This window comes from Tasmannia lanceolata, unplaced genomic scaffold, assembly GCF_043159265.1.
Source record: "Tasmannia lanceolata isolate RefF3 unplaced genomic scaffold, GAP_Taslan_0.1 ptg000029l, whole genome shotgun sequence".
NCBI lineage: Eukaryota > Viridiplantae > Streptophyta > Magnoliopsida > Canellales > Winteraceae > Tasmannia > Tasmannia lanceolata.
Genome location: NW_027518706.1, coordinates 6,979,691 through 6,991,441, shown reverse-complemented (window position 1 = coordinate 6,991,441; position 11,751 = coordinate 6,979,691).

Here is an 11,751-nt window from a genome sequence, read left to right as displayed (position 1 = left end):
TGGCTGTTTTATACCCATTTGTTGTTTTACAATTATATATGCACACATGGAACAGGTGATATAGGAAAAAAAAAAAAGAAGGTATATCTGTACTTCACTTTATCTTTTATTTTTTGATGGAGTATATGGATTTCTTCATTATCTCTCGCTTATCAATACTTTACTTAATACCATGGTTTTAAATTTCCACCGAAACAGACACGAAATGACCGAAATGTTTCCATTTCCATCCCCACCGAAACCGAAACCGAAACGACCAAAATGCATAAACCAAAATTGTAAGTGTAATAGTTGTATACTATATTAGTATGTATTATATAATTATATTTATATGAAGTGAATGCAAAATGTTTTGCATTATTTATAAATATTTATATGAATTACATGTGAAATTTGGCTGGTACTAAATTGTTTGACATGCGCAACAGTGCATGTCATTAGGTGTTTGATGTTTTTAAACCATTATGGATGGTTGTCATGCCTATATGAAGTGTGTATTTGGGCTTATTCTAGCCTTCCCAGAAGTTTAATCTTTAGACTCTACCATTTGCGTATGTTTTCATACGTTTCCTTGATTTTACAGGATTTCCTCGGAAATTTCCAACCGAAAATGAAACATTTCCATTTTCGTGGGGTCCAAAATTGAAACCGAAACCGAAATTTAGAACCTTGCTTAAAACTACTACCACAACTTCACAATTACTACATGTTTTGAGTTTTATGCGTCCTAATGGCGAGTCTTATCTCGTATGTCAATATTTTCTTAATACTAACCACAACTTTACAATTGCCACATGTTTTGGAGGATTTATCGTTATTGAATAATAAAGGATTTATCGTTATTGAATAATAAATGAGGAGGCCATTTTGGTATCTCAAAATGTAAAAATTGCGTTGTATATTTATCCGTAAAGAACATATTTCTAATGTATGTTTAGATAGTGGAGGAACTCCAATTGCGATCACCACATTATCCATTTTGGGTACTCAAATCTTCAGTTGTATAGAAAGGTTAGGCACATGACCATAAAATCTTCTGCTTATTTTTGCTAATGCTAGACTAGTTTAAAGTTTAGCATTTGCCATAGTAGTCCTTCACACAAGCATGTAGTCTTTAGGATCTCAAAATTTATCTTAGCTAACAAAAAAAAAGAGACAACATGGATTCTAAAAATCATATCCTACCTTTGAAGATCTCTTCTTAGTCTCCATTTGTTGAATTCATACTTGGCAGAGAAAGAGTTCACAACCCCGAAGACCCATGAGAGAAAATACATTCCAATGAAAGAAGCAAAAGTACCATGAAAAGTGCCTTTTTCAAAATTATCCAACTTTTCAAAAAGGACCAAAACTCCCTGGAGTTGGCCATTCGAACGAGCCCATGTTCGATTGGATCCCACTGCCGCTGGGCATCATTGCCACTGCCTGGCACCGTGTGTGCAACCCTTTTGCCATTTCGAAGACTGGGTGAACCATTTTGCAAAGATTGTCTAGAGCTGGACGATCGGCAACCACCCTTTCACGAAGGTATAACACTCTGAGGAGTGTGACAAAGTCGAATATTTAGCACCCACTCATCCACAAATAACACCCTGTCTCGTCTTTCATCTGTAGAGTTTGTGGTTACTGCATCTGTAAATTTTGTGCTTACTGCATTAATTGTGGAGATTTTGGACTTAATAAGATTATTGGAGCCAAGGATTGAGCATCGTAGGAGGTCGGCTAATGAGGCGGCAATTATTCTAGCAAAGGAAGGAGTCCTTAGGGAGTCCATGTTAGTCGTGTCACTGGTTATCTCACCTGTCTAATAGGCTTTGTAATGGGTTTGCGGACCACTTTTATGTATCATGTGTGGGACATCTTGTCCCCACCCAATACTTTTGACTATTAATGCAATGTCAATTTTTTTTAAAAAAAACCATTAGGGTTAGGTAGTTGTTTTCATTCCACTGGTCCAGACGAAGGCTGGGGATCAAGTAGCCATTTTCTGGCATCAACCTCACAAGGATTTCTAGATTAATGACAGCCGCCAAAGGTCCCAATTGGCGCATCACAAGTTCACTCCACACCATTTGCTGAAGATGCACACACTTCCCTCTAGATCTCAGTGGAGGATGGCTCCCACACTCAGAACCCTTGCATTCTTTCTAATAAATAGTAGTTTCTATTAATCCCTAGTCAAACATTTAAACTTTTGGTGATTTTTTTCAAAGAAAAATGGTTTGGAAGAAAGATGAATTAGGTCCAAAAGAGCTTGAGCACATGACAAGCAAAACTTTCCTAGTCTAGGTAAATGGTTCTATACAAAGTCATGTCCGGGACTTAGGGCCCATAATCCCTCTTTGGTGATCCTAGGGTAATAAGTGGTACATTACCACACTCCTTCTAGGATCGTAAGAATACGGTGTGTGTGTGTGTGTGTGTGTGATCCAAGGAATGAATTTTTGGCAATCCTGATCGGAAGAGAAAAGAGGTATGGCAAATGTAGAACCAGGAATGCGGAGGCTAGGGCAAGGCAAGAGTAGCATGTGGGCAAATCCAAGGAATGATTATTGTTTAACCAGCTATCAAAGGTTGTTACAATTCCAAACAAAACTCTAAGTAGCCCATTAAAAAGAGTAAAACAATGTGAGTCTTCCTCATAATGAAAACATGGTCATCAGAATAATTGAAACCTTTTGGTAATTATCCTAAATTCCTTTTGCCAATTATCCTAAATTTAAGGTGTTTGATAAATATAAGTCAAGGAGGTTTCTAATAATTCCTAATAATAAATATGAGACTTTGGATTAATGTTGTGACTGAAATAGTGTTTCCCTTGGAAAGGAAGGTAAAATGATGCCATTTCCCTTTTCGAGACATGTTTGGTTGGCGTGCACTATTCATTCTACTTCCTAGTGTTTAATGGATTTTTCAACAATTGCCTTTTAAGTTGCCTCTACAAAGCAAGGTTTTAAATTTCGACCGAAATCAGGTTTCAGTCGAGAACGAAATCGAAATTGGTTGAAATCAAAATTGGTTGAAATCGAAACGTTACAAAATTTTGATCGATTTTCTCGAAATTTCGGGCCAAAATTTAAGGGATATCTCCGAAAAATCCTTTTTAATTTATTATTTAATATTATCCCGGAATTTCAGCCGAAATTTTCTACAGGATAAAATATTACCTAAATGGATTTCGATAAATTTCGATCAAAATTACGAAATTTCGGTTTCGGTGAGGACCGAAACGCATTCTGAAACCGAAATTTAAAACCTTGCTCCCAAGTCAACATGAAAATGAAATTAAAGATTTGACATTTACAACTATTTTGTTTGTACTTAGAAAATGACATCATTTCACTTGACTTCTACTCTTTTTTTACCTTACAAGTAGTATGAAGTTTAATTTGATCTACTTTTGCAGTGCTTTTGCATGTGTAATCACTGATACTTTGTTCATGTTGAGAAATTATCATGGACCAAAATTGGCTAGCGGTTTTGAGTAATACATAATGGAATGCTATTCATAACTTACATGACTTGATTGGCCAAAACCCATGTTATATGGATTCTTCTAAATGGGTGAAGTACCCGTGTGGGACACGTACGTCTCAAATTACAGGAGACTTTAAGATAGTTCTAGATCTCTTTTCTCTCTTTTCTATTTTTTTGGATGCTCCTGCCACAACTTTATTATTATCACACATTTTGAATTTTACCCATCCTATTAGTAATTTTCTTAAAAAAGAAATAAAACATTATATCTGCTTAACTTATTAAAATTTAAATATGTTATTGGTTAAAATAATATTATTATGTAAAAAATTAAAATTTGACAATTGATTAAAATATTGGCAAATCTACAAATCATTCTTTTTGAGGTTTACTGAATTCGACACTAAATATTCAAGTCATATTCTGTCACTCGAACCAATACTAATGCAACATAGGACATAACTTCTATATTTTCTTTCATCGTGCTAAATCGTTCTTATTTGTTTCTCTAAAAATTCTAGACTCTTTCCATTCAACTTAGGTTTCTAAATGTGAAGAAATCATTCAATTATATATCATCTCTTTGATAAAATTTCCACCTTTTTTTTTCAAAATCAAACCTCATATTTACTTTTAGTTTCTAACTGATATCTTATATCCTTTATTACATCAAAAAGTGTAAAAGATGTGTGGAATTGCAGAATATGGGGCAGGTGGTCATGTGTCCACAACCGGAGATGTGTATAGCTATGGGATCTTTTATTGGAGATATTCACTGGAAAGCGCCCCACAGATGACATGTTTAAGGATGGCCTAAGTCTTCACAAATTTGTCCAGTTCTCTTTTTCTGATCGAGTGATGGAGATTCTGGATCCATTAAGTCTTTTAGAAGATGCTGAAGAAAGAGCTACAAACATTGCTGAGAATTACAACGATAAGATACGTCGTTTGCAGGAGTGTTTGGTATCTTTAGTGAGGATTGGAGTGGTGTGTTCTGCAGAATCTCCGAGAGAACGATTGAAGATGGGAGACGTTGTAAAGGAAATGTGTTCTATTAGAAACATATATCTTGGTGCTGAGATCCACAGAGAATGATGAAATTCACTGCTACATCCGCTTTTGTTTCCCATTGGACAAAGATTACTAGCTTACATGTGGTTTCTTCTATGTGTTTGTAAGTTAATGTTATATTATATGTGATTTGGTTAGTGCCTTGCAGGTTGTGCTTTTTTCTCATGTCTATATTTTATCCAACTATTAATACAAAATTATTATCAAATCATGAGAGTGAAGGTTTCCATTACAATACATTGATCATTCCATCATGAATTACAAATAACATCATAAAGGATCTTTTGATCATATGGGAGATTTATGGAAGATGATTACCAGGCCATTAATTAAATCAAGGTAGTTTTGAAGAACCATGTTGGAAATTATAGATAAGTTTGTTGAAGAAGGCTTTATTCTTCATTCTCCTTTTTTCTCCTTTCATTTGAATTTGTATGTGATGAATGTGTTTCTTCACATTCAGTCTTGGAGAAACCCTCTCTCCAAGTAGTTATTCCAGATATTATACTAGAAACTTGGTACGATTTAATTAGTTTTAAGGACTGAGTGTATAAAACCAAACTTCCATATGAAATATGGGGTTCCATATTTTTGTAGATTGAGACTGGTTAGAAGAAGCTTTTGGAAAACATAGATGAATCATTTGGCCATAGGATTTGCATTACCTTGGTAAATCTCAACATCGGAACTTTTAACATTGGATGAAAAAAGATGGCACCTCTTCATTTGTAACTTGTATTTGATGAAGTAATGGTTTAACGAATTATGGATAAGAAATAAATATTAACCCTCGTATAGATTGCAAGAAAAACATTTCTGACTGAAATTTTTTCTTCAGAATATTCTTTCTTTCTATGATTTAAAGGGGAAGTGATATGATTAAAGTGTAGTTAAAATTTTAAAGGGAACTCATCTTTTCACGTGTCAAAAAAAGGGAACTCATACACATAGAACCCATTCAATAACTCTCCTCTCCACTTCAGGTGCCTCTGGATGTACAGCCAAAATGCAATATTTTGGGCAGGGAAGAAAGCAGAGGACCCTTCAAGTTGCAGCAATTAGCTATTCATTTCTCTTGATGGTAATTTGGGGTCAAAATGGGCCCCTCTTACAAAACTATAAAGTCCACAGTAACATGGAAAGAGAAACTAAGCTCAAACCAGCTAAACCAAAAGTACATACAACTAAAAATGCATGGAGCTCAAAAAGCTACAGACCATTCTTGAGACATTTTACTCAACTGGGGAAGAATAATCAAATATCTTTACATATATGTACAACCTCTAAACTGCGCTGGCAAGGGTACGACACCACCAGAGGGGGTCTTACTTGGCCGGAGAACGTAACCAGAGACATCCTCTCTTTACAACAAAGTCCCCCCCTGAAAATTCTCCCAACATCTGAAGATTGAAACCAATGCCAATGATACAAAACATGTATACAAAACACTTCAACGAGCAACAATTCTTAAAAACTCAAATGGTTATAGTTGGAAACCTTATGCTGAAATTTTTCCCTTTTTAATGCATTTACCCCACTTAACTTGAGGTTTGGGCAATAAAGTTTGGTCAATAACAAGCGGGCAAACCCGAGGATCGATCTTGGCATGAATGGAAACCTTATGTGGAAATTTGTCCCTTTTTAATGAATTTACTCCACTTAACTTGAGGTTTGGGCAATAAGGTGGGGGCCAATCCGACGATTGATCTTGGCATGAATGGATTCTCCATTGCCCGAAGAACAACATCTAGACACATGAGCCTCTCTCTCTCTCTGACTGAGCTCAAGGGGTATGTGGAGGTATTTGGCAGTACGTGACTGATCTCAAGGTTACGGATTTAGAGCCCAGATTCAATTTTGGGCTGCAAAAGTTTTACGACTTGACGGGGTTTCTACCTGTAATTGGTTCTGGTTTGTTCCATATGAACCTTTTTTGGGGCTTCTTACACGCAAAGATGGGAATGGGATATGCAACCATGACATGATTGGGAGTCCTAGAAATGGTTGTATTCATCATTAATAGTCGGCCTGCCTTGTATGCCTTTCCATTCTTGGAGATGGTGGTTAATGCTTACAAATGAGGAATTAAACCTAGCTTTGACTGTGTTATTATGAAGGGTTGGAAGACCAATAAGGGGTATTCATGAAAACTATAATGTTCGGTTTCTTATGTAAGCAAATAATATTTTCCATTATAATAGAAAATTTAGAGTTAGATAAATTAATTGTTAACAACACAAGCCCCTTAGGAAAGGCTATATAAAATCAGATTGTGTAAGTAGCTAATCTAGATATTATACTAGTAACATGGTTTGATTTAATTAATGTTAAGGTCTTGAGTTTACCATTCAAAAAAGAATGTTAAGGTCTTGAGCGTATAAAACCAACTTCCATTCAAAATATCTACTTCCTTAGTTGTGTACAATGAGGTTGGTTAGAAGAAACTTTGTAAAACATAGATGAATCATCGTGTAGATATCTTACAAGTTACAACAAAGTAACTGATAATCAAAGCAAAACACAAACGATTTGTCCATAGAATTAGCGATCTCTTTGGTTGTCAAAAATACTTGTAGAGCGGTGGGCAAGCGACCGATATTTATCTTGGCAAATCTCAACATCACAACTTTTAATATTGAATGAAAAAGGTGGCAATGCTTCTTTTGTCACTTTTATTTGATGAAGTAATGTTGAAACGGATTATGTATCATCACATAGTCATCTTGTTCTGACTGGCATTGATCCTCCTGGAATGTCATGTTACACGGGTTCCATCTATAAATGTCATGTTACACGGGTTCTTTTGAATGAGCAAACTACACGTGTCGAGCATGTGTTAGATTCCAATACTTCAAGATTCATTGCTACACTTCCTTATCTCGCTTATCAATACTTAATAGTTAATACTACTACCACAACTTCTCAATTACTACATGCTTTGAGTTTTATGCGTCTTAATGGTAAGTCTTATCTCGTTTATCAATATTTTCTTAATACTACTACCACAACTTTACAATTACCATATGTTTTGAGTTTTATGCATCATAATGGTAATTTTTCTAAGTAGGAATAAAATATTATATATACTTATCCTATTAAAATTTCAATATACTACTTGTTATAATCATATTATTTGGTAAAAAAATTAAAATTGAGAATTGATTAAAATATGTTGGTGAATCCACGTATCTTTCTTTTTGAGATTTGCCTAAACTGACATTGGATAGGCGTGTCGGATTCCGACACTTGTACGCGTACTAATGCATCATAATTGAAATGTCTCCAAAGTTCTTTATGAAATGTCCCCGATATTATTTCTGAAATTTCCTTGAGTTAAATCCGGTGACGTTCAAGTTGATCAATTAGATTCTCACATGTGTAATCGGCCTTGGCGTTTTCGATCACCCAGTATTAAGTTGATCGGCCCTATCAAAGTCCGTACCCAACTGAAAACATTCTTTTTCCGTCAATGGGTTTTAAGACTTGTTGGCACCCAAGCAACCAAACATGTCGCACACTCGCACTCGCACACTAGATTTGATTATTTATTTATTTAGAAATGATTTACTTATTCCAAAATTTTGGTTTATACTTGCGCAGCTGTGCTCATGTCTACAAGGACTGACACTTTGATTCCCGTGTCTAATGTTTGAAGTTTTAGCATACTCTAATGCTTATATTCGGGTAGGTTGAACATGTTACAATTTTAACTTCTGTTGTCACGAGCAATGCAAATTCACACAATTAGTTTTGTAGAAAGGTTAATCTACAATGGTGACCATAAAATCTTTTGCGTTTTTCTCTTTACACTAAACAACTTTAAAGTCGAGCGTTTTCGATTGTAGTGATTCACACAAGCATGTAGTGTTTGGGATTTCAAATTTTATCCTACCTAGTAAAAAAACGAGACAACCTGTATTTTCAAAACTGATAAAAATATGCCATACTCCCTCCTTAAAGGACATCTTCATACTCTCCATTGGTTCTGTCCATACCTTTATTTGGTGGAGAGAGAGAGAGAGAGAGAGAGAGAGAGAGAGAGAGAGAGAGAGAGAGAGAGAGAGAGAGAGAGAGTTCACAATATTATCTTGGATGTTTAGATTACAAGACTCAATCTTCTATTTTTTTAATCTTAAATTTATGAGGCTTCTTCTTCTATTCTTGGCAGGGTTATGCAAGTGGAATAACCTTCAAACACAACAACCTCAATGGCGACAATTTTGAATCTATCAAAATGGGAGAATTTATCACTATTGAATAATAAATGAGGAGGCCATTTTGGGATCTCAACAGGTAAAAATTGCGTTGTATATATATATATATATATATATATATATATATTTTTTTTTTTTTTTTTTGTAAAGAATATGTTTTTAATGTATTTTTAGATAGTGGAGGAACTCTAATTGCGATCGCCACATTATCCATTTCGGGTACTCAAATCTTTAGTTGTATAGAAAGGTTAGACATCATTACCATAAAATCTTCTGCTTATTTTTGCTAATGCAAGACTAGTTTAAGGTTTAGCATTTGCTAGTAGTCATTCACACAAGCATGTAGTCTTTAGGATCTCAAAATTTATCTTAGCTAACAAAAAAAGGTGACGACATGGATTTTAAAAATCATATCCCACCTTTGAAAATCTTTTTCTCAGGTCATTTGGGGTTTCGTTGCTCATGGGAATCAGTTCCTTCTAGATCCGTTGGGGTTTTGAGGTTTCAATTGTCTATGGTTTGTTCAAATGAGGGATTTTTGAATTCTTTGTGATATTTAGGGTACCTACGAATCTCATTCCAATTTCTTTGATGCAAAAACACCATCTTATCAAATATCAGCGCGATTCGTATCGTAGTTTATTTGACAGCGTCAGCGACAGTCCAGAGTTCTCCATTTCTAGTCGATTCATAATTTGTTGGACAATTTCAAATATTTTAAATAGAAAAGTCAAAGATGCTTTTGCTTTGTGTTTAAAATTTGGAGGGAAGATTCAAATTAAAGTTCTCCCCCTCTTTCTTTGAAAACTAGAATCAACTGTATGAATGGGGACTTGAACCCAAGACCTTGATGTGTGTGCGAATGTTGTGCTCTCTAAACCAAGGCAAAATAAATAGTCCCACATAGGAGCTTGAGAGAAATTTTCTCATCCATATAAGATGGAGAGTTGGAGAAAGGCTTGAGCCTTCAAGGGGCTTTAGAAATTGTTGGGTCTTGGGCTTTTAGAAGAGCACAAGCCCATGTGTAAAAAACACGCGCGCGCGAACGCCTGGCCATTATTTTTATTGCAAAAAACCGTTTTGATTTTTACCCTTTGGTTTTGATATGGACACACCACCTTAATTGCAAAGAACCGTTTAAGGAGAAAAAACGTTACTGGCCTTTAAGGGTGTGTTTTAATGGTGGCTCTCCCCAACAGACACTTTCAGGTCTATAAAAGGGGACGAGACAAATTGTTTTGTACACAGACGTTTTTGCACATTCTGAAATTTATAACTCAAGGCTTTCTCTTCTGTTCTTCTTCCTCCTTCGTTCCGTTCATTCTGAGCACAGTTTCGTTGGTGATTATGGGTGGACCAGTCAGCGAGTGCACGTGGACTGGGGCCAATTTCGGCTGTTTATCTTGGAGCGTCGGTTCGCAAATCCCGGTTGCACCGGTAGGGGGCGGATACGATTCTTAAGGAGAGTGACCAGTGGCACGACTCAGCCTTATTCTTTTCAATCTGATTTCCAAAGGGTTTTCAACCAAACAGATAAGTTCTATTTTATTTCTGGTTTCCAAACAGAAAGAGTTTTTCCGTTTCAAGTTGCAGATTTTTTGGGTTTGAATAAACCATAGATCAGATCCATTATCTAAGTTTTCCAACATAATTATTTTCTAATTTTAGGGATTCAATACTATTTTCGTGTAACCATTCAAAAAAAAACCATTTAAATATAATTATTAACTTTATTTTAGCAAATTTGTTTATGTATTGATGCTTTCCTGTTTACAATTTGTTATGTAGGGATTTTTTGCTTGTGTTGTTGTGCAATAAATTAAGATGGAAATGTAATGAATTTATATGGGTACTTATTTGATGTATCTGGGTTATTTTTTCAAGTTGTAAATGGTTTGGACTTGAGAAATTTGTCATGTTTCATTTTTTAAAATGGTCTGGCTTACCAAAATGTTTAATATTTAGCTACTTTTATTGTAATTTGCTTCATTGCTCCCTTTGGGCCATGATGTTTCTCCTTTTCAATGTATGTTGCATGTTAGATAGCATACATTTGATGCATCTTCACCTCACATTTAAAATGAACCATCTAGATTGGATTGTCAAATTATGAAATCTGTTTGTAGTTTCTTGTGACCATTGTTACTGACTAGAAACCATCATGCCTCGCATTCTGTAAACATAAGTTTAACTGTTGCAACTGACCTTCAGTGAGTTATTGTATATTGAAGTATCTGAAAGAAGTTTTACTAATAGTCTAATAGACATTAGGTGAGTGTTCATTTTGTCTAGAATAAGGATTTTGATAGGAACACTCCAAGGTATAATGAGTTGACGCCCTCGAGAAGGAATCCGAGGAGTTGATCGGATTCTCTGTCAAGCCACGTTCAGTTCGTCTGACCTAGCCACACTGCATACTATTAAGTATTAACTAACGAACGTTGATCTTCATAAGCAAATCCAAAAGATGAATTAGAAGATTGGCAAGATGATGAAGGGGAAGAGCACGGCGGACGAGCTACAGTTCAAAACCAAGTCGCCATTCACCGAGGAGATTTTGAGGACACAACTCCCCCAAGGATTCAAGATTCCCCAGATCGACCAATAAGATGGTACCTCAGACGCCTTGACAATCTTAAAACTTTCAAGGTGGTGATGCTCCTGCATAGCGACCCAAACATGGTCATGTGTCGCACCTTCGCAGCCACACTGAAAACGGTTGCCTGAGTCTTCTAATCAAAGCTCTGAGCTGGCTCTATCAGCTCAGCCGGTAGTTCCTGGCCCACTTCGTCAACAGCTAACGTCGCTACAAGACCTCGGCCACCCTGATCGCAGTAGAGTAGAAAAAAGGGCAAGCCCCTAAGAGAGTGCATAACCCGCTTCAATTGTTAGGCACTGGACGTACAAGACCTGGACCAATCTGTAGCAATGACCGCAGTGATGAACGATGTGAAGGCCTCCAGATTCAACTTCTCCCTTGCCAAGAGGC